This window comes from Zootoca vivipara, chromosome 8 (genome assembly GCF_965207765.1).
Source record: "Zootoca vivipara chromosome 8, rZooViv2.hap1.1, whole genome shotgun sequence".
Classification (NCBI taxonomy): domain Eukaryota; kingdom Metazoa; phylum Chordata; class Lepidosauria; order Squamata; family Lacertidae; genus Zootoca; species Zootoca vivipara.
In genome coordinates this window covers 77,803,222-77,824,899 of record NC_142591.1, presented here as the reverse complement: position 1 = coordinate 77,824,899, position 21,678 = coordinate 77,803,222, and the positions used below count along the sequence as shown (strand labels likewise).

General features: G+C 45.1%; 1 protein-coding gene across 3 annotated transcripts in view; it reads right to left on the bottom strand.

Annotated features, from left to right (window-relative positions):
- Positions 1–17,050, bottom strand: part of EFR3A (EFR3 homolog A) — a 93,819-nt gene extending 76,769 nt beyond the window's left edge. For 2 of the 3 annotated variants that reach the window (XM_060277610.2, XM_060277608.2), the window contains exon 1: positions 16,900–17,050. The gene's annotated coding sequence lies outside the window, so the exon portion shown is untranslated. Of the gene's footprint in view, positions 1–2,787; positions 2,876–16,899 lie in introns of those variants that run through there. The other variant, XM_088675900.1, reaches the window with a different exon arrangement.
- Between the last annotated feature and the right edge of the window lie 4,628 nt (positions 17,051–21,678).

The following is a 21,678-nucleotide window of genomic DNA, read 5'->3' as shown; positions in this document are numbered from 1 at the left end:
GTGCTTGGAAACATACTGGGAGCCAATGTAGGTCCAGGCCATTTCAATATAGGACCATCTAAAAAGCACTCAACTCTGGGTTTAGAAGACAGAACATACACATGAAAGCTACAGAACAAATCCAGGACTTCTGCCAGCCCATAATAGCAAAGAGTGGGTTAGGGCTGTCTCCAGGCACTGCTTAAAAACTGCTCAGTGGGCTGGTCAATACGCTTATCGCATTTATAAATTTTAAATTTACTGTTGTTCAATGTTTTGAATGTTTGTGTTCCTTTTGGGATTGTACCCCCAAGTGTGTTTTATATGCTGGTCTCCGGCCATAATAAATTATCTATCTAACCAGATAACCATTCCCTGCTGCCCAGCCACGCATTATGTTAGCTACATAACTGTGCCTTTAAGTTCAGTATGAGGAGTCCAATCCTGGCATCCAGTGAAATGTAGATGTGCTTAAAGGGACCATATATAGAAGAGGGTGAGTCAGTGAAAACAGCAGTGGATGGAGACATTAGATCAGGCATCCCCAAACTTCGGCCCTCCAGATGTTTTGGACTACAATTCCCATCTTCCCCGGCCACTGGTCCTGTTAGCTAGGGATCATGGGAGTTGTAGGCCAAAACATCTGGAGGGCCACAGTTTGGGTTTGACCAGATTTGACCAGAGATGAAGGGTGCAGCAAGGCACCCTGAAACCCACACATCCTTTAGCTGGAAAACCAGTAATATGCATCAAATAGGTCATGAGAAATACCACTGATAGAGCCTGTGAAAAATTTGTAGAGGCGGGAAGGTCCACTGCATTTTCTCCGTAACATTCCGCTCGAAAATATTTAGGCATATGACGTGTGTGTGTGTGTGTGTGTGTGAGCATCATATATATAGATATAGATATAATTGGCAAGCCTCAAAACATGCTCTCAGTGTGTAATATTAATAGCAAGTATTATGACACTGTTGCCATGACAGCCACCACAAGTTTAGTTTCTGGATATCACCGTGGAATCAAACCCGAAAAACAGGCTCTTTGCTTGATACTTTTTTTATAAAGTGATGTTCCAGTAGCACAATGTACAGTAGTGGATGCGGACAAGTAAAACTGGTAGAAGCTGGGGGGAAATAATTGTTTACCAGCAACAGAGACCCGCTTCCCTTTTAAATATCTGCCCAGCACCTTCTCCTTCAAAGGTTCAGAGGTTTGGCAGGTCTGAAAATCTCCAGTCTCTCTCTCTCTCTCTGTGTGTGTGTGTGTGTGTGCGCGCGCACACAGGGGTGGGGCATGGGATTTGCTACAGCATGGCTCAACAATCAAACCCTCTTCATAGGGAATTCTGGGAACTGCAGCTCTGCGAAAGGAAAAGGGGACTCCTAACAACTCTCAACACACTTAATAAACCACAGTTCCCAGAATTATTGGGGGTTTTTTTGGGGGGGGGGTATCCATGGCTGTTTAAAGTGGCATCGAAGTGCTTTGTGGTGTGCATAGAGGTTCCATGCAAAATGAACATTTTATAGGCGGATGAATTGAGCACTGTGCATAAATGGGTACCCAAAATGTAGGACGCAACAGCATGCAATGGGAAGGGGCCAACCTAGGATTGAGAGCCAGCAAGGCTGGAAGAGGGCGGAATTACCGGTAGTTGCTCATACCATCTCCAGTCAACTCCAGGGCCTCTGTCTCTAGTGAATAGGAGTATAGCATCTAGATCAATAGGAGTATAGCATCTAGATCAAGGGAAGTAATAGTACCACTGTATTCTGCTCTGGTCAGACCTCACCTGGAGTACTGTGTCCAGTTCTGGGCACCATAGTTCAAGAAGGATATTGACAAGCTGGAACGTGTCCAGAAGAGGGCAACCAAAATGGTCAAAGGCCTGGAAACGATGCCTTATGAGGAACGGCTTAGGGAGCTGGGTATGTTTAGCCTGGAGAAGAGAAGGTTAAGGGGTGATATGCTAGTCATGTTCAAATATATAAAAGGATGTCATATAGAGGAGGGAGAAAGACTGTTTTCTGCTGCTCCAGAGAAGCGGACACGGAGCAATGGATTCAAACCACAAGAAAGAAGATTCCACCTCAACATTAGGAAGAACTTCCTGAAAGTAAGAGCTGTTCGGCAGTGGAATTTGCTGGCAAGGAGTGTGGTGGAGTCTCCTTCTTTGGAGGTCTTTAAGCGGAGGCTTGACAGCCATATGTCAGGAATGCTTTCATGGTGTTTCCTGCTTGGCAGGGGGTTGGACTGGATGGCCCTTGTGGTCTCTTCCAACTCTATGATTCTACGAACCTTTGGCTACAGCCCAAATTGGCGTTTGGTGTTCTCAACCAGCACCCTTCCCCTTTCTGATTTCTTCCCACCAGTTTGCTACTTCCAACAGACAACTTGAATGGGCCATCCCCACCTTGACGCATTTTCATCCTCCCACCCCTTGCAGATTGCCATCCATCAGCAGGATTTTATAATGAAGAAACAGCAGTGAGGAGCAACGCCCAAACAAAAATCAATTGTCAGCAGCACTGACAGATTGTCAATATGCTGTGTGCGACTTTCCCCAGTTACATAAAAAAATGTCCTAAGGTTTTTGGGAAGGGGGGAAAAGAAACCAAAGTTTCTCCCTCCCCCCCCTTTTCTCTCCTAAAATGTACCATTGGACTCACTAAGGAGTGTGTCGAACAGATGTCGCCCACCAGCCTTTGCATCCCACCCCACACTAAATAAGAAATTCTGTTACTGAGGTTTCGTGGTTTAAAGGGTGGGAGGAGAATCAAAGAGCTGCCCAAACATTTTAATTACCTCAAAAATATGGATTTTCACAGGGCCGAGGCACACGGCAGCTGAGGACAAGATATGGAAATACTGGCCGACGGGTCTTTTAGAACCTGGAGTTTTAAAACAGAGTCAAAAACTGTTGAAGTGAGGGGCAAGTGGGATTAAGTAAACGCATGAAAGCCTGTACCAAGGAAATCCAAACAATGTGCTGAAAAACCCTGAGTTGCATAAATTAAATGTGTTGAACAAATTTCAGGGTTTCCATTTGTCTCTGCATAACAGCTGAGATTCATGGATTGCAGGGGGTTGGACCAGATGACCATTGGGGTCCCTTCCGATGACCATTGGGGTCCCTTCCGATGACCATTGGGGTCCCTTCCGACTCTACAATTCTATGATTCTACAATAGCATTGCAGCCACGGGGACAAGAAACTTGAGGGTTTTGTATTTTTTTTCCCCTAAATGAAAACCGAGGTTGTCAGGAAGAATTCTGCCTTTGGTTTTGCAGAATCACAGAACACACAAACAGCCGTGGGAGAAATCAGAGCCATAACTCTGGCCAACAAGGGGCATGGCGATGATAGTCTTATCAGTTAAATAAAAGAAGGCTGGTAGTTCCATCAGGAGAGCAATTCCATGCACAAGAAGCTGGCGTATAGCAGGAAGGTGTAAATTAAGCTGGAGTACAATTAGCTTTTAACACGAGGTTGTGCGCATGCTCTAGCTCGAGCCGGTCGTCTGCCTCGGAACTCCCCTGCCACGCTAAACAATTTATGGCCTAAAGGAATGTAAGATAAACCGAAAAAAGAAAACAAAGATAAAAGAAAGCGTGTGAAGCCTTAGAGAATCCGGGGGTGCCAAATTCAACGCTGCAAACCTGGTAAGCAAGTCACTAAATTAGCTTTAAGCTTAACGGACGCCCAGCAGCTTCCTCCTACCTACGGCCTTACTCAACAGTCCAAAGATGGCTAAATCAATGAAAGATTTGTCTGCTCAGCTAGCAACTTTCCAGGACTTAATGCTTACCTCCCAAAACAACATTAGAGACGATATTAAGTCGGTGAAGGAGGATGTCCTACAGATAGCAGTCGAAATCAAGGGAGTGAAGCAATTAGCAATTCAAGCTAAAGAGCTAGCCCAGGAAAATGAAAAAAAAGTAACTACTCTAACCAGACAGGTGGCAGAATTGTCAGATCGCCAGAGAAGAGCTAATATGATTCTTTGTGGAATCCCAGAGGAAATACTGGCTAAAGAATTAGAAGAAACATTGAGAACCTGGTTAGGCACCCAAGGAGTTAGTTTGAAGCCAGAAGATGTGGAACGAGCTCATCGTTTGCGAGGGCCCAAGGGGAGAAAATCCCCCAGGGATGTAATAATCAAATTTTCAAGAGAGAAGTTGCAACAACAGGCCTTCCAGACCTTGAAGAAAATTAAAGAGTTGAGTTTCCAAGGAAAAAGAGTATGGGTGAAGCGAGACTTCTGCCAGGCTACTTTAAGGCAAAAAAGCCAAATGAAACCTTATGCACAAAAACTGCATAATAACAATATAAAGTTTTCCTGGGTATACCCTGCCTCTATACTTATTTTTAAAGATGGAAAGAGGCTTATCGCTAAGAACCCAACAGAGGCTGGGGCTTTGCTGACTCAGCTGGGAATCGAAGTGGATGAGTTGCTGATCCAGGAAATGGAGGAGGAGATGGAAGATGTCGACCCAGGAGAAGGACCCTCAGGAGAAGCTCCAACACGACCAGAGAAAAGACCAAGAACACACCCGCAGGATGATACACCCTAAAGGAAAGTAAAAAGGCCATTTAACTAAGTGTATCATTGAAACGTTATGGTTAAGGGGAGGGAGGGGATGTGTGCATTCTCGGAAGTGGAGAGAGGGGATGAATTTTCTTCCCCAATATATTTTCTCTTCCACAGGGGGGGGAGGGAGAGGGAGGGGGTTAAAGAGTAGTAAGCAAAAAATTCCTCAGCTAAACGGTCACAAAAATCAAAACAACAAAGAATATGGTTAACTCAATTAAAATTATCTCACTGAATGTCAATGGTCTTTCATCCAACCTAAAACGCTATAGGTTATCTAGGTTTGCCAGAGAACAAAGAGCCGATATAATGTGTCTTCAAGAAACCCACAAACCAAAAAAAGACAAAAAGCCACTACTTAATGACCCAGCCTGGGAGGTATTAGCAGAAGCAAGGAGTAAAGCGAGAGCAAGAGGGGTGGCAGTCCTGGTAAATAGAAGAATAGACATTAAGATAACAGAGATGGTGCTAGACAGGGAAGGTAGATTTATGCTGGTTAAAGCTAAAATGGAAAACAAAGTGCTAACAATTGTAAACATATATGCTCCAAACAAAAGGCAGAATAAATTCCTAACTAAAATACTAAAAAAAATCCACCAGTTCTCAGAGGGCGAAATTATTATAGCAGGTGATTTGAATATGGATATCACAAAAAATAAAACAATTCTATTGAGTAAATGGGGATTGCAAGAAGCACATGAAACTCTAGGTTTAAAACCCAAATTCACCCATATCTCTAGCAGACACAAAACAGTATCCTGCATAGACTTTTTTATCCTGGGAAAGGCTAGTAATTGGATAGTGAAAGGAATTACAACACACCCAATAATAATATCAGATCATGCCCCTTTAAGTATTGAGTTAGAACTAAGAATGAGTAAGGACAAGAGACCCTGGAGATATAATAATTTAATAATGGCCAAAGTTCAGGACAGAGATTATATGGAAGATCAGATCAGGTTATTTTTCCAAGATAATAAAGGATCAGTAACTCCAGATATTCTCTGGGATGCAGCAAAATGTGTTTTGAGGGGGCACTGTATAATGAAAGAAAAATTAATAAAAAAAGAATGGTACTCTAAAAGACAATTAAAAATTCAGGAACTAGAAATATTACAGAACAAACAAATTATTAGACACTGTTCCAAAACCCAAAACCAAATCAAGGAGATTAAAAAACAATTAGAGGAATTAGATCTGACTTTGCTGTGGAAGAAGGAAGTAATGGTCAGAAATGATTTTCAGAGGAACAATATAAAATCAGTAAAAAGACTTGCAAATTATCTTAAAATAAGGAAAGAGAAACAAAAAGTTAAAAGTATAAAAATAAACGGTATCAAAATGCAAGACCCAAAGGAGATTAAAGAGGCCTTTGCAAGCTTTTATAAAAATCTATATAAAAAAAGGGAGGTAGCTAATTTTCAGGAGAATATAAATTTAACACTGGATCAGACTGAGAAAAGTAAACTAGATAGCAAAATTACAATAAAAGAAATAAAGGACGTAATCAAGGAATTAAAAAATGGCAAATCACCAGGACTAGATGGCTTTACGGCTGAATTCTACAAGGAAATGGTAGAAATTCTGGCCCCTGAATTACAACAACTTTTTAATGGTATACTAGAAGGAAAAAAAGCCCCAGAAACATGGAGAAAGGCAGAAATAACGGTAATCCTAAAACCAAACAGAGACCCCAAAGAAGTAGGTTCATATAGACCCATTAGTCTATTAAACCAAGATTATAAAATCTTCGCCAAAATCATGGCAAACAGGTTAAAAAATGCCATCCCCAAAATTATAAAAGAAGACCAATATGGATTTGTTAAGGGTAGAAATATTGCCCACCCGATTAGAAATATTATTAATGTATTACATCATGGACAATCAAAAAAGCTTGGGTTATTGAAATTAGACGTCTTTAAAGCATTCGATACACTCTCACAGGAATTCTTATGGGAAATAATGACTAAATATGGAATAGGAGAGGCTTATCGGTTTGCAATACAAGAACTATATAAAGATGGAACAGCAGTGGTAAGAGTCAATGGAGAACATTCCCAACCCTTTCCAATACGCAGAGGTGTTCGGCAGGGGTGCCCTCTCTCGCCATTCCTATTTATAATGGCTATAGAACAACTAGCGGAAAGAATAAGAAACTGTGGAAGGATAGAGGGTTATAAGATCGGGAAAGAGGAGATGAAAATTAACTTGTTTGCAGATGATATTATTGTAATCATAACAAATCCCAAGGAAGGGATAAAAGAAATAAAGATAATATTAGAAGATTTCGAGGAATACTCCGGATTAGGGGCAAATATAACAAAATCAGAAATAATGTACTTTAATGTAAACCTACCTGAAAAAAAAGAAATAAATAGCATAACAGGTATGGGCCTGGGTTCTAAAAGAATAAAATACCTGGGTATTGAACTCTATAGGAATATTAACAAGACCGCAGAATTCAACTATAAGAAGACATGGAATAAAATACTAAAGGATATGAAAAGATGGAGAAACAAAACTTTAAGCATTACAGCTAGAGTCAAGGCTACCAAAATGTTCTGGGTCCCCAAGCTAAGTTATCTTTTCCAAGCCATCCCACTAGAGATAAAAAAACAGCAATTGGAACAATGGAATGGTGAGATAAGACAATGGATATTCGGAAGTAAAAAATCAAGGACACAAAAGAGGTTTGTGTATAACCACAAATCAGAATTAGGGTGGGGCCTCCCCAACATTTATAATTACTATGAAGCCGTCCAATTAAAAACTTTACTAGAAATTGGAGCAAAAAATAAACAAAAGTGGATCAGATTTGAGGACGAGGCCAACAATGGTGCAGGAAGATTTGGAATCTTCACAAATAATGTTAAGGAAGATCTGAAATCTGCAATAGGACCCAGGAAATTGGCATTAGGCATATGGAAGAGATGGCAACCTATATGGTTAAAAAGGATCTCCCTGTGGGCACCCTTAGAAAGCATATACGAGGCAATAGACGACCCCAAATGGTGGAAAATTCTTAGTGCTAAGGGATATCACATAGTCCAAGATATGTATAGAGGAGAGTCCTTAAAGTCATTGCAGGAAGTAACAGAGAACATAGGTAACCAATACTGGCTAAAAATTGGAGGGCTATATAATAAAATTCTTAAAGCTCAAGAGATAGGAAATATGAGATTAGAAGAGCCAATAGAGGAACTATATAAACAAATGGAAAAAGCTAAACAAGGAATGACAGGTAAAATCTATAAGAGGATGATTACAAATAAAGAACTGACAACCCAACTTATTCAAAAGATGTGGAGTAAAGAAGAACAAATTAGCGAATCAAAGGTCGAAAGGATAATGAAAGGAATAGATGAGATTAAAGTAAGCAAATTTAGGGAGCTCGAACTAAAATTCTTTCTAAAATGGTATAGAACTCCAGCCCAGCTAGCTAATATGATACCAGGATTGAACCCTAACTGCTGGCACTGTGAACAAGCCAAGGGATGGTTCTCCCATATGTATTGGGAATGCCCAGAGGTAGGGGGATTTTGGAATAAAATCCTTAAGGTTATTAATGAAGTTTTTAAAGTGAAGCTACCTATAGACTTCAATCTTATGACAATGGGTATACTAGGAAACACGGCCATAGAGAAAGGTGACCAGCATACCTTCAAAGCAATGATACTAGCAGGAAAGGCAACAATAGCTCTAGGTTGGAAAGATAGAGAAAAATGGACAGTAGAGGTCTGGACTAATTATCTGTTTGAATTTATTCAGTCAGACATCGTGGCAGTAACGTCACAGGATATGACATGGAAGGCCAAGTCTACTGCGATAAGGACCAGATGGAACCCCTATCTTCAATGGATAACAACTACTGGACCAGAAGACATTCAGTGGAAATTAAAGACATTGTGCCCGTGGCTGAGGACAACTGTTTGAACCCTTCCAATGGATTATGGGTGAGGGAGGGGGTGGGAAGGGAAAGAAAAAATGGTACGGGAAATTAAACATTGGAAGGAGAGAATATAATGTATGTAAAAATTCTCGTACTTCAATAAAAATCTTTAAAAAAAAAAAAAAATTAAGCTGGAGTACAGTTGCACCAGACCCAAGCCCTATTCAGAAGTGGGACTGGTTCTGGCGCTCTGCCTAAGCCTGGCAGAGGGAAAACATGCCTTTAAAACTGTGTTCTATGCTGAGTAGCCACATTAAAAGGTAAAGGGACCCCTGACCATTAGGTCCAGTCATGGACAACTCTGGGGTTGCGGCGCTCATCTCGCTTTATTGGCCGAGGGAGCCAGTGTACAGCTTCCAGGTCATGTGGCCAGCATGACAAAGCCGCTTCTGGCGAACCAGAGCAGCACATGGAAACGCCGTTTACCTTCCCGCTGTACCGGTTCCTATTTATCTACTTGCACTTTGACGTTCTTTTGAACTGCTAGGGGGACAGGAGCCGCAACCGAGTAACAGGAGCTCACCCGTCAGGGGGATTCAAACCGCCGACCTTCTGATCGGCAAGCCCTAGGCTCTGTGGTTTAACCCACAGCGCCACCCGTGCATTACCAGGTGACAAAGGCGCCAACTTGCGTCAAGGATTGGAGGGGTGATGATGTGCGCACGACATCAGGATGTCGCGTGTGCGATATCGTGATGTCAGGACATCGGGAGGAGCCAGGGGGTGGAGCTGAACATGGTGGCAGTGCGACTTCAATGGCCAGTGGCTCCTCCTCTCTCCTGCTCGGCCTCCACCACCTCGTGCCGCAGCCACCACCAGCCGGGAACTGCTTCCCCCATCTTTTCCTTAAGTGGCGGAGGGAGGAGCCGCAGGCTCAACAATCAGCCTCCCCCTCCCTCTCCCCCTGCCACCACCAGTCAGGGGCTGCTTCCTCCTCTTTTGCCTCTGTGGCAGGAGGAGGAGCCAGTCATTGAAGCCATGACACACTCAGTTCCACACTCGGCCTCCCCCTCCCCCTTATCATTCAGAACTAGGGTTGCCAGACTCAGTAGTGGACAGGACTTCTGTGCCTTTAATTGCCCTGCTCTCTTTTTGAGTCTGGAAACCTTAAAGAGAAACCAGCAGACCCTTTCCTTGGAAATTAAACAAAGTGCCTGCTGGTTTCTCTTTAAGGTTTCCAGACTCAAAAGAGAGCAGGGCAATTAAAGGCACAGAAGTCCTGTCCACTGTGACTATTGAGTCTGGCAACCCTATTCAGAACATGAGCAAAAGAGCTGGGCCCCTAGGAGTTGGGGGGCCCTGCCAGGTGTACAGGTTTAGGACCCCCCCCCCCCCCGCGGCAGACGTACAGCAGCTTTGGCTCAGCGGCTAAGCCAGGGTGGGCAAGTTACACCAGCATATCATGGGCTGAGCCAGGGTTGTGAATTTGACTCCAGCCGAGAGGGGTGTCACGGTCCGGTCGGCAGGCAAGATGGTGATGTAGAAGCAGGAACAGGTGCAGGGCTGAGGGTCCAGCAGCAGGCCGTCACAGGGTCAAGGGTCAAGGAGCAAGGCACAGGTGAAGGTCTGGGAGTCAAGAAGCAAGGCGTCAGCAAGGCAAAGGGTCAAGCAAGGCAAAGGGTCAAGGAGCAAGGCGTCAGCAAGGCGAGGGTCGAAGGAGCAAGGCGTTGGCAAGGCAAGGGTCCAAGGAGCAAGAGGCCAGAAGCAACCAGGCAGGGATAGCGTTGCTGTGGCAAAGAGCTGAAGGGAAATGCTGAGCTTTTTATCCCTCCCAGCTCCTGCCACCAGGTGCAGTGAGGTATCAAGTGGCCTCACCTGATTGGCCACCCCTTGCCTCTCCAGCACAAGCTGAGGCCTCACCTGAGTGGCCACTCCTTGCTTCACCAGCACAAGTTGAGGCAGGCCCCAGTCCTGCAAAGCACTACAGGCCCCAGAGCCTGACTCCTGCCCATACTCCTGACAAGGGGAATCAGCTGGCTGAGCCAGAGATCTGGCGCATCGTAAACTGCTTGTCCTGACAGATCTTGCCATAGAATTGCCCCCCCACCCCCCAACTGACAACCATTAGGTTGATTTGTGTCAACCTAATACAGCTCCCCACATGTACCTCAAACCCACTATTTTTAAAGATTCAAACAAAATCTGGTGTTTTATATATACACGTATACGCACACATCCCTCACCCAGTGTGAACAGAGGGTGCATGTATAAATAGACGCTTTATCGCAGAAGGGGCAGCCAGGAATCTGGTGCTTGCTCCTGCGCGTTTTACGGGGAGCGGTCACCATTCCCCGCACGTGCCTATGACAACTGACGGGGAGCCTGCCTATTTCGCACTCTGGGTATTTATACCCACACTGAAAATGTCAAGTGCAAAGCCGCCCACAACACTCAACTACTTTGCCTCATTTGGGAAGCGTCGTTAGAGGAGTGTCGACACACGGGCACAACATTAACATTTCAAGAGCCTCGGTGCTCATCTTCATCGCAATAATTTCTTTGCACCAATGCTGCGGGTATCACAAGTGTTCGGACAGCAGCATCGCTTTCCAGAGTTGCCTCATTTAATGGAGAACACAAGAGAGGCGCCATGGCTCAGACTTAAACATGTGCTTTCACCCACATTCATTGCGTCTATATAATCCACCGATGGCAATGATGAAGGGAAAGGCTGTAGCTCAGGTTGAATCCCCAAGCATCTCCAGGAAGGGCTGGGAGGGAGCCCTGCTTAAAACTCTGGAGAGCTGCTGCCAGCCAGTGTAGACAATATGCAGCTAAATGGACCAGTGGCAGAATAGCTAACATGTCCTTTAAATGTATAGTAGAGATGGCGCCTTACTATGGAATGGGCTTCTGAGATCCATGGAACTTTCTCACAGACCACAGAGATCTATTATGTATGTAAGGGATATTCCTGGGTATATAATTTCTTCATCCTCCCCGCATAGAACTTAAGACTCATAGAATTGTAGAGCTGGATGAGACCAAGAGGGTCATCTCTGGGTCAACCATCTGAAATGTAGGAATCTTTTGCCCAAAGTGGGGCTCAAACCCCACACCCCTGAGATTAAGAATCTTGTGCTCTACCAACTATCTTTTATACCCTCCTCTGAAACCACTCATAGTTGACTAGATGTTGAATGGGGAATCTGTGGTCCTCCTTCAGTCAGTAGAGCATGAGACTCTTAATTTCATGGGTTCAGGCCCCACCCTGGGCGAAAGATTCCTGCATTGCAGGGGGTTGGACTAGATGACCCTCGTGGTCTTTTCCAACTCTGCAATTCTATGATTCTATACATTTTAAGACAGCAATTACCCATCACCTCTGACCACTGGCTGAGCTGCCTGGGGCTGACAGAAGCAAGAGACCTGCAGCCTTCCTGGTGTCACCCGGTTTCCCATTCCTGGTGTGCATCCTTCTGAAAGTGCTCCCAATTCCATCCCCTTGGAATGTCAGTTAAAGGGACCACGGGGTGCCTGACTGAGAAAGATCTCTGCCTGATTTCCTTAGAGAACCACAGCCAATAAGAAGCTAAAGAGACAAATAAAATCTCGGTATATGCTCAGGGTGGGGATTCTACTATAATCACAGCATGAGCTGCCTTGCAATCAGCAGCCTTATTCCTGGTTTGCCATTTTCACAGCAAAAACTGGTGCACTCAGAAGCAGATTGCATCCCCTGTAGATCCATGTAAATGCCAGGCTCTATTATATTTTGTAAAAGTATACAGTACTGGGTTTTATTTACACATAGCTTACAGTTACCATGCATCCCATTTTGTTGTTGCATCTTTCTGAAAACTGTCCACCTCCTCTGAAATGAGGGCAGTTCCAGCTGACCTGTTTTGTTCAGTATAGATCCTGATCTGTTTGCAATGAGATTAGATGGTGCCGGCTATTTAATGAGCCTTTGTGGGGAGGTTAGGTGAAGCTGCATCAAAGCAAGTGTTAGCTTACACTTTTTGTCTTGCATTTTCCTGTCACTTTCCTTACTGCAAAAAAGTCTGATCTTCCAGGGAAACAGGTTTGTTGCACAAAACCACTTCCGCATCCCACGGAGGTGGTGTTGTGGGCTTGGCCCGTCTGAACTCTCGCGATGGGGGCTGAGAGCTCAGCCCCCTCACGAGGGGGGGGGTTCCTGCCTCCGTCATACCTGGGCTGGGCAATCGGGTCAGCCGGGAGGCGGGGCTACCCCTCTTTTAAACTAGCTGGAGGCGGGAACCCAGCCTCTTTCGCCCCAGCTCCCAGCGCGATCGGATCAAAGATCTCCCCATCAACTATAATTATGCAACCTGAATAGCCCAGGTTGACTCCCACCCCCCACCCCACCCCACCCCCCAAAATAGCAGCAGTCTGGAATCTGCTATTGGAAAAACTGCGACCACACAAACAAAAATAATAACCGGGACACAATTCCATTTGACACCCGAAGAACTGATGCTTTTGAATTATGGTGCTGGAGGAGACTCTTGAGAGTCCCATGGACTGCAAGAAGATCAAACCTATCCATTCTGAAGGAAATCAGCCCTGAGTGCTCATTGGAAGGACAGATCCTGAAGCTGAGGCTCCAATACTTTGGCCACCTTATGAGAAGAGAAGACTCCCTGGAAAAAACCCTGATGTTGGGAAAGATTGAGGGCATAAGGAGAAGGGGACGACAGAGGATGAGATGGTTGGACAGTGTTCTTGAACCTACAGACATGAGTTTGACCAAACTGTGGGAGGCAGTGGAAGACAGGAGTGCCTGGCGTGCTCTGGTCCATGGGGTCACAAAGAGTCGGACACGACTAAACAACAACAACAATAACAATAACAACAGTCTACTATAACAAGCCAGAATCCACTGCCAGTAGCAGGGAATTTGATTCATTCAGCACAACAGAACAATGAATGTTCTAAACATCTCTAATGAGTCTTGTACTTCAGTTGTGATTTCCGCATTGCAGGAGATTGGACTAGAACTAGATGATCTGCCGGGGGAGGGGGGTCATGTACACGTCTATGAGTCAATAAATCCAACATTTGTATTATTATTCATTGCCATCTTCTGCTGTCAAACCAACTCTGCAACTGCTGGGTATGTAGAGTTAAACATTAAACAACCATGAGTAGTAGCCAACTTACGTTTTACTCAGAGTAAACCCCTTGAAATTAATTTGCCATGTTCATTAATTTATGTTGGTTTGCTCTGAGTAAAACTTAGCTGAATACCATCCCTTAATTCTCCAAAATGGCAACATCTGTTTAAGTGTTTTATCTATGTTTCCAAATCAAATAAAGCCAGTGAACATTTTCTCAAGTGAAGAGCACAGAATTAGAAAATAAGCAGTATAGGACAGCCCTAATGATGAATGGGTTGGGGGGTGGACTTCTTAATGGGGGGAAAATGCAAAAGATTCAGAAGCAGGACTTTTGAGAAATAAAAAGATAACCAGGGTGATTGGGTAGAAGTCTTAAATGTTGTAGGGCAGGCATAGGCAAACTCGGCCCTCCAGATGTTTTGGGACTACAACTCCCATCATCCCTAGCTAATAGGACCAGTGGTCAGGGATGATGGGAGTTGTAGTCCCAAAACACCTGGAGGGCCGGGTTTGCCTATGCCTGTTGTAGGGAAAGCGAGGAGCAGAGACAGAGGTTATTAACTTCCTGTCTTCCTGTTTCCTAGAACCAGAAATCCAATAAAATTGATTGACGGCAGATTCAGGACAATAAAACCAAGCCATCATCACATGAAGGGCAATTGCAGAGTGTGCAGCCACACAATGTAATGATTGATATTGGCTTTAGAGCAGTGACCCTGATCTGTGACTACAGATCAGAGGCAGCCAGATGCTGTGGGATACAGTTTCCATCCGTCCCAGCCAGCGCAGGCAATGGCCAGGAATGATGGGAGTTGTAGTCCAGCAATATTTGGAAGGCCACAGCTTCCCCATCCTTACTTTAGACCAGGCATCCCCAAACTCAGCTCTCCAGATGTTTTTAGCCTACAACTCCCATGATCCCGAGCTAGCAGGACCAGTGGTCAGGGATGATGGGAATTGTAGTCTCAAAACATCTGGAGGGCCGAAGTTTGAGGAAGCCTGCTTTAGACGGTTTTTCAGAAGGTTGATAAAACAAATTAACAACAGCAGAAGCATGATATCCAAATGGAGCTTCCATATTCAGGAGCAGTACTATAAGTTTGCTGTGGAGCAAACAACTAAAGAGGACCACCTGGTTGGCCACAATAGGGAATTGGAGGGAAATGTGGGTCAGATAAACTGCACTTATCAGTGCCCTACAGATGCCTCCTTTCATCTCCCTTAGGGAGCTTCCAGATGACCTGTTCATTGAACATTCATCCTGATTTGTTTACATGGTTGAAGGGAGATGATGTTGTCTTAAACCATTTCTGGCTAAGTTTCCTCATCACTTTATTTACAGCAACAAGTCAGAGCTTTGGGGGAAGTGGGTTTGTTGCACCAAACCTCCCAAACAACTACAATTGCACTACCTAAATCAGGAACCTTCTGCATGCAGAACAGAGATGCCCTCCTGCTGAGCTACAGCCCATCGCCAGGCATGTCAAACCTGCGGCCCTCCAGATGTTTTGGCCTACAACTCCCATGATCCCTAGCTAGCAGGACCAGTGGTTGGGGAAGATGGGAATTGTAGTCCAAAACATCTGGAGGGCCGCAGGTTTGACATGCCTGGATGTCTCCTACCCCAATACACCAACACCTTGGGGACGGGGAAAAGAGATTGCTTTGAGCAGACCGACAAATCAAGGGCTCAATGTTAGAGCACCTACTTAGCATGCAGAATGTTCCAGGTTCAATCTGCAGGTAGGGCTGTAAATGTCCCTTGCCTGAAACCCTGGGAGCTGCTGCCAGCCAGTGTAGACAATACTAAGCTAAATGGGTCAAAGCTTTGTAAAAGGCTGCTTCCCAGGTTCCTCACCTGGGAGGAGAGGAAACAGGGACACAAACAAGGGTTACCTTGGCATTTCAGCTGCATTCTCACCCCACCCCACCCCCACTCCAAATCCAGACTCGGGGATTTGATGAGCGCTTCTTTTCATCACAGAGAAGAATCTCTTCCTCCTTGGCATCAGAACTGACATGATATAGTTGCCTTATCTGTAGGGGCAGGGGACTTAGGAAAGCAGGTGTGTGCGGGGATGACAAACAGATTAGCAGCTATAAGCTGATCAGCAAGGATTTCCCACCTTCCCAGCCACAGGCTCTGACTGCAAATGGAGGAGCAACAGGGGTTGTCAAATCTTTCTGACAGCTATGAGCACACGCTTAACACACTGCAAGAGGGTTTGGGGAGGGGGCATTTGAAGACGGCATGCTTTGCATATGTGGGGGGGGGGGCAGATGCAAAGGAGGAAAAGGTTCCTACACCTTTAATAGCTGTGCAGACTAGATTTCAGCAGGTGTAGCTTAACTGAAAGTCTACACAGCTGTTAAAGGGGCAAGCAAGAGACCTCTCCTAACTCATTTTTTCATCTGGTCCCGCTAAATTTGAAAGATACTTTCCTCTCCAGACTGCATAAAGAAAAGGGGGGAGGGTGACAGAAAACCCCAGATATAATTATAATGATGCAGCCAACAATGCAGGGTTCAATAAGCAAATGAAGCTCTACCCTTTTGTGAATTAGGTAGTGTGTTGAAGTGGCTAGAGCACTGTCTCCCAAACTTGGGTCTCCAATTGTTTCTCCAGACTACATTTCCCATCACCCCTGACCTCTGGTCTTGCTAGCTTGGGGTGATGGGAGTTGTAGTCCAAAAACAGCTGGAGTCCCAAGTTTGGGAAATACTAGGCTAGACTAGAGCATAAGGCTGTGACCATGGTTCAAATCTCCTCTCAGGCAAAGGAGCTGATTTGGGTGACCACCTGTTTCCAGGCTAGCCTACCTTGCAAGGTTGTTGTTGGGGTGAAACAGGAGAGGGAGAGGAAGCATGGAAGGAAAATGGGGTAAAAGGGGAAGGGAAACCGCCCAGATAAAAACCATGACGCTCACTGGGTGACCTTGGGTCCAGCCACCAGCTCTCAGCCTAACCTACCTCGCAGGGCTGTTGGGTGGATAAAAACGGGGAGGAAGAGGACCATGTACGCCGCCTTGAGCTCTTGGGAGGAAAGGCGGCATATAAAATGTTAAGAATGCAACATGCAAAAAAAAAATGCAATGCAATGCAATGCACCTCAGTCGACTGTGCTCAAGCCAAGGGAGGAGAGAGGAAAAATGAGGCAGGGAGGAAGGACTCTGTCGCTGCTGCTGCTGTCTCCCTGGCCTTGCAAATGGGAGCCTATACGCATCCTCCTCTAAAAAGCGATACCCGCGCCTGAGATAGATGCCCGCACATCCGCGGCGGGCAGCGCACGCACTCACCTGCGCCGCTCCCTTTCCCTTTGCAGCCGGAGCCGCCGCCGCTGCCATCTTGCTCCCAGCCCTACCCTATTAAAGGCTTCGCCGAGGCGCTCTGCATGATGGGGGCTGTAGTTTCCGTCCTTCTCTCTCCTCCTCCTCCTCCTCCTCCTCCTCCTCCTCCTCCTCCTCCTCCTCCTCCTCCTCCTCCTCCTCCCGCCCCTGTTGCGCGGCAGACAAAGATGCGCAGGGGCTGCTGCAGCGCAACGGAGCGTCGCCGCAACTGCATCCTCTGCGCCCGCAGAGGAGCGAAAGCAGAGGCAAGGCGGGGCGAAGAACAGCACATATTTGTAAGCCAGGGCCGGCTCAGCACTTACATCCTTGAACGTTTAGGCAGCCTTAACCAGCTTTGCATAATATATTTATATTTCGGTTCAATAAAAAAATGTTGTCGGCTACTTTGAGGTGCCTCGGAGCATGTGCAGAGAGCACCTTCCCCAAGGATGAAAACGTTTGTTTAGAGAGTGGGAGAGAAAAGTATGATCTTTTTATGTGATTGTATGCTGTCATTTATTCTATTGTTTCAATGCATTTTTTTTAAAAAAAAATTAAAGAGAAAAGTTGTGATCAAAACAGAACAAGGTTATTATTTTCTTCTTGTTGTTTAGTTGTTTAGTCGTGTTCGACTCTTCGTGACCCCATGGACCAGAGCACCCCAGGCACTCCTGTCTTCCAAACTGTCTTGCCAACTTACACAGCACACAGTGTGGCCAATTTCCAAATAACACAGAGTGCTTTAAGTGAAGGAAAGGAGCCTCTGAGCACATTCAGAGTGTCTGTCCTAGAGAAGAGAGTTCGTGTTTGGTTGCAGGGAAAGTCCTGGTAACGGAGAGCTTTTGAACATATTCTGTGGGGGCCTTCCTTTCTGAGACGTCTCAACTGGAACAAGCTGGAACGTGTCCAGAAGAGGGCAACCAAAATGGTCAAAGGCCTGGAAATGATGCCTTATGAGGAACGGCTTAGGGAGCTGGGTATGTTTAGCCTGGAGAAGAGAAGGTTAAGGGGTGATATGACAGCCATGTTCAAATATATGGAAGGATGTCATATAGAGGAGGGAGAAAGATTGTTTTCTGCTGCTACAGAGAAGCAGACACGGAGCAATGGATTCAAACTTCAAGAAAGAAGATTCCACCTAAACATTAGGAAGAACTTCCTGACAGTAAGAGCTGTTCGGCAGTGGAATTTGCTACCAAGGAGTGTGATGGAGTCTCCTTCTTTGGAGGTCTTTAAGCAGAGGCTTGACAGGCATATGTCAAGAATGCTTTGATGGTGTTTCCTGCTTGGCAGGGGGTTGGACTGGATGGCCCTTGTGGTCTCTTCCAACTCTATGATTCTATTATTCTAACTGAAAAGATAATGCTCTCAGCTTACGTGTTCCACCTTAAAAATGCAGCCACTTCTCTCGCATGTAACATGCTAGCATCCATCCATCCATGAGCATGTGGTGTTGTCTTCTATTGGGCCAGTCCATCCATGCAGCTCAGCACTGTCTACCCAGACTGACAGTGACGTCGTAATGTTTTTCCCCAGACTCTGGCAATGACGTAATGTTTTTCCCAGACTTACCTGCAGTTTGAGATCCCTATAAGATGCAAATGCTCAGATGGCGCCATGGGTACCACATAGATGGTGACCCTGGCACTACTACCCATAAGTAGCCCTGTGAATGCTTAATTCCACACATTTTTTTGCTCATGCACCACCACACTGGAATATTTCCTTTATGCGTATGCAATAGCAGAAACATTCTGTTTTCATAAAACACAACACAAAACAGCAACTTATTTTCCCTCTCACAGCTCGGCTCCACAGTAAGTGGAAGTTTAGCTTGATTTATAATCCAAATTACTTCAGTAGTCTGGAGCGAGCACACAGCGCTAATTGTCAACTCAGAAGAATGCCTTGTTTAAATGGGGACCATTTTCTATTAAGAAAAGAGCCTGCAGGCTATTAAGGATCATGGAGCTTAATTTGATTTTAAGATTTTGGGGTCTGTTACGACAGTAGATTAATATGCAGAAAGCAGTTCTAGGAACATGGTCTAGGACGGGTGTGAAAAATTGGGGTTTGCATAACCTCCTGTTTGTGCGTGACTTGCTCATATCAGCCATGAATAATTCATCCTGGAGGGAGAAAATATTTAAAACTTCACCCACTGCTGTCTGTTGTGGAGGCTGTTGACCCAATGAGGTGGGTGGCGAGAACAGAAAGGTGCTGTGTTAGCAGAAGAGAGGATCCAGATCAGCTCCAGATTTGGGGTGATGCAGGCATTTCTCATACACAGGGCACCAAGTCGAGGGGGGACAACATTGAGAAAATCCATAACTAAGAAGATCCCTTGGGGGTGCAAAATTTAGGGCTCACACAGACCACCATAGTGGTGCCTCGCTAGACAAATTTAATTCGTTCCACGGGTCTTTTCTTATAACGAAAAATTCATCCAGCGAATGCCATAGGAATGCATTGAATTTTTTTTGAATTTTTTTTGCCCATAGGAACGCATTAATTGAATTTCAATGCATTCCTATGGGAAACTGCGATTCGCTAGACGAATTTTTCATAAAACGAATTCGTCTAGCGAGGCAACCTCCGCTCGAAAAATCCTTTCGTTAAGCGGAAATTTCGTTAAGCAGGGCATTCGTTAAGCGAGGCACCACTGTATTATAAAAGGTTACCCAAATGAGGAGAGGAAAGTTTTTCATTCTGCATTTCTTCCTTCAGGGGTTAATGTGTCAGGCACTGCTTGCTGGGTGTTGGCAGCTCCCGAGACAGTAAAAATGTTATGAGAGACATTGCACATATCTTTGTAAACCAAGAAAACCTTTAATGAATAAAAAATAAAAAATAAAAATAAAATCATTCCTTCTCTCTCTCTCTCTCTCCCTCCTTTTCACTCTGTTCTCCCCTTCCTTGCAATCCACATAAAATTAGGCCAAGTGTTGCCCAATACGCACCCTTGCTTTAGTGGTCAGGATCCAGATGTCCACATACCATACCACAGAATCATAGAATTGTAGAGGTGGAAAGGACCCAAAGGGTCATCTAGTCCAACCCCCTGCAATATCAAGACCTGGAATGGCTTGGAGCTTTGTGGAAGGTGGAACATAGTGGGCAGGAGGCCACTAGACTTCTGATGGGAAGAGAAGGAAGCTGCGCTACTGCCAATTCTGAGTCCAACCCCTCAAAACCTTCTGGTTGATTTCTCATTACCAGAGAAATTTACTTAAATGGTTAACAGACACAGTTTCTCTGCCCACAAACAAGGTAGCATGGATTCTTTTGGGTCTATGCCCCTCACTGAATCTACCCAGATCTTGGAGGGAACTTAGAAGTATTTGCTTTTTCCTGAGTAATCATTCACAGATTTCTATTTCTTGGCTATAGTTTTTGTATGGACCTATTGTCTTCTCGTAAGCCTCACCTGACCAGCTTTCCCACAAATCTCTGCTTTATGCCCTATTCCTGGGATAGCCAACATGGTGCCCTCCAGACTGCAATTCTCAACATCCCTAGACCATTAGCCATTCTGAGTGGAGCTGATAGGAGTCAAATTATCTGAAGAGCACCATGATGATTGTTGTTGTTGTTGTTGTTTAGTCGTTCAGTCGTGTCCGACTCTTCGTGACCCCATGGACCAGAGCACGCCAGGCACTCCTGTCTTGCACTGCCTCCCGCAGTTTGGTCAAACTCATGTTCGTAGCTTCGAGAACACTGTCCAACCATCTTGTCCTCTGTCGTCCCCTTCTCCTAGTGCCCTCAATCTTTCCCAACATCAGGGTCTTTTCCAGGGAGTCTTCTCTTCTCATGAGGTGGCCAAAGTATTGGAGCCTCAGCTTCACGATCTGTCCTTCCAGGGAGCACTCAGGGCTGATTTCCTTAAGAATGGATAGGTTTGATCTTCTAGCAGTCCATGGGACTCTCAAGAGTCTCCTCCAGCACCATAATTCAAAAGCATCAATTCTTCGGCGATCAGCCTTCTTTATGGTCCAGCTCTCACTTCCATACATCACTACTGGGAAAACCATAGCTTTAACTATACGGACCTTTGTCGGCAAGGTGATGTCTCTGCTTTTTAAGATGCTGTCTAGGTTTGTCATTGCTTTTCTCCCAAGAAGCAGGCGTCTTTTAATTTCGTGACTGCTGTCACCATCTGCAGTGATCAAGGAGCCCAAGAAAGTCAAATCTCTCACTGCCTCCATTTCTTCCCCTTCTATTTGCCAGGAGGTGATGGGACCAGTGGCCATGATCTTGGTTTTTTTGATGTTGAGCTTCAGACCATATTTTGCGCTCTCCTCTTTCACCCTCATTAAAAGGTTCTTTAATTCCTCCTCGCTTTCTGCCATCAAGGTTGTGTCATCTGCATATCTGAGGTTGTTGATATTTCTTCCGGCAATCTTAATTCCGGCTTGGGATTCACCTAGTCCAGCCTTTCGCATGATGAATTCTGCATATAAGTTAAATAAGCAGGGAGACAATATACAACCTTGTCGTACTCCTTTCCCAATTTTGAACCACTCAGTTGTTCCATATCCAGTTCTAACTGTAGCTTCTTGTCCCACATAGAGATTTCTCAGGAGACAGATGAGGTGATCAGGCACTCCCATTTCTTTAAGAACTTGCCATAGTTTGCTGTGGTCGACACAGTCAAAGGCTTTTGCATAGTCAATGAAGCAGAAGTAGACGTTTTTCTGGAACTCTCTAGCTTTCTCCATAATCCAGCGCATGTTTGCTATTTGGTCTCTG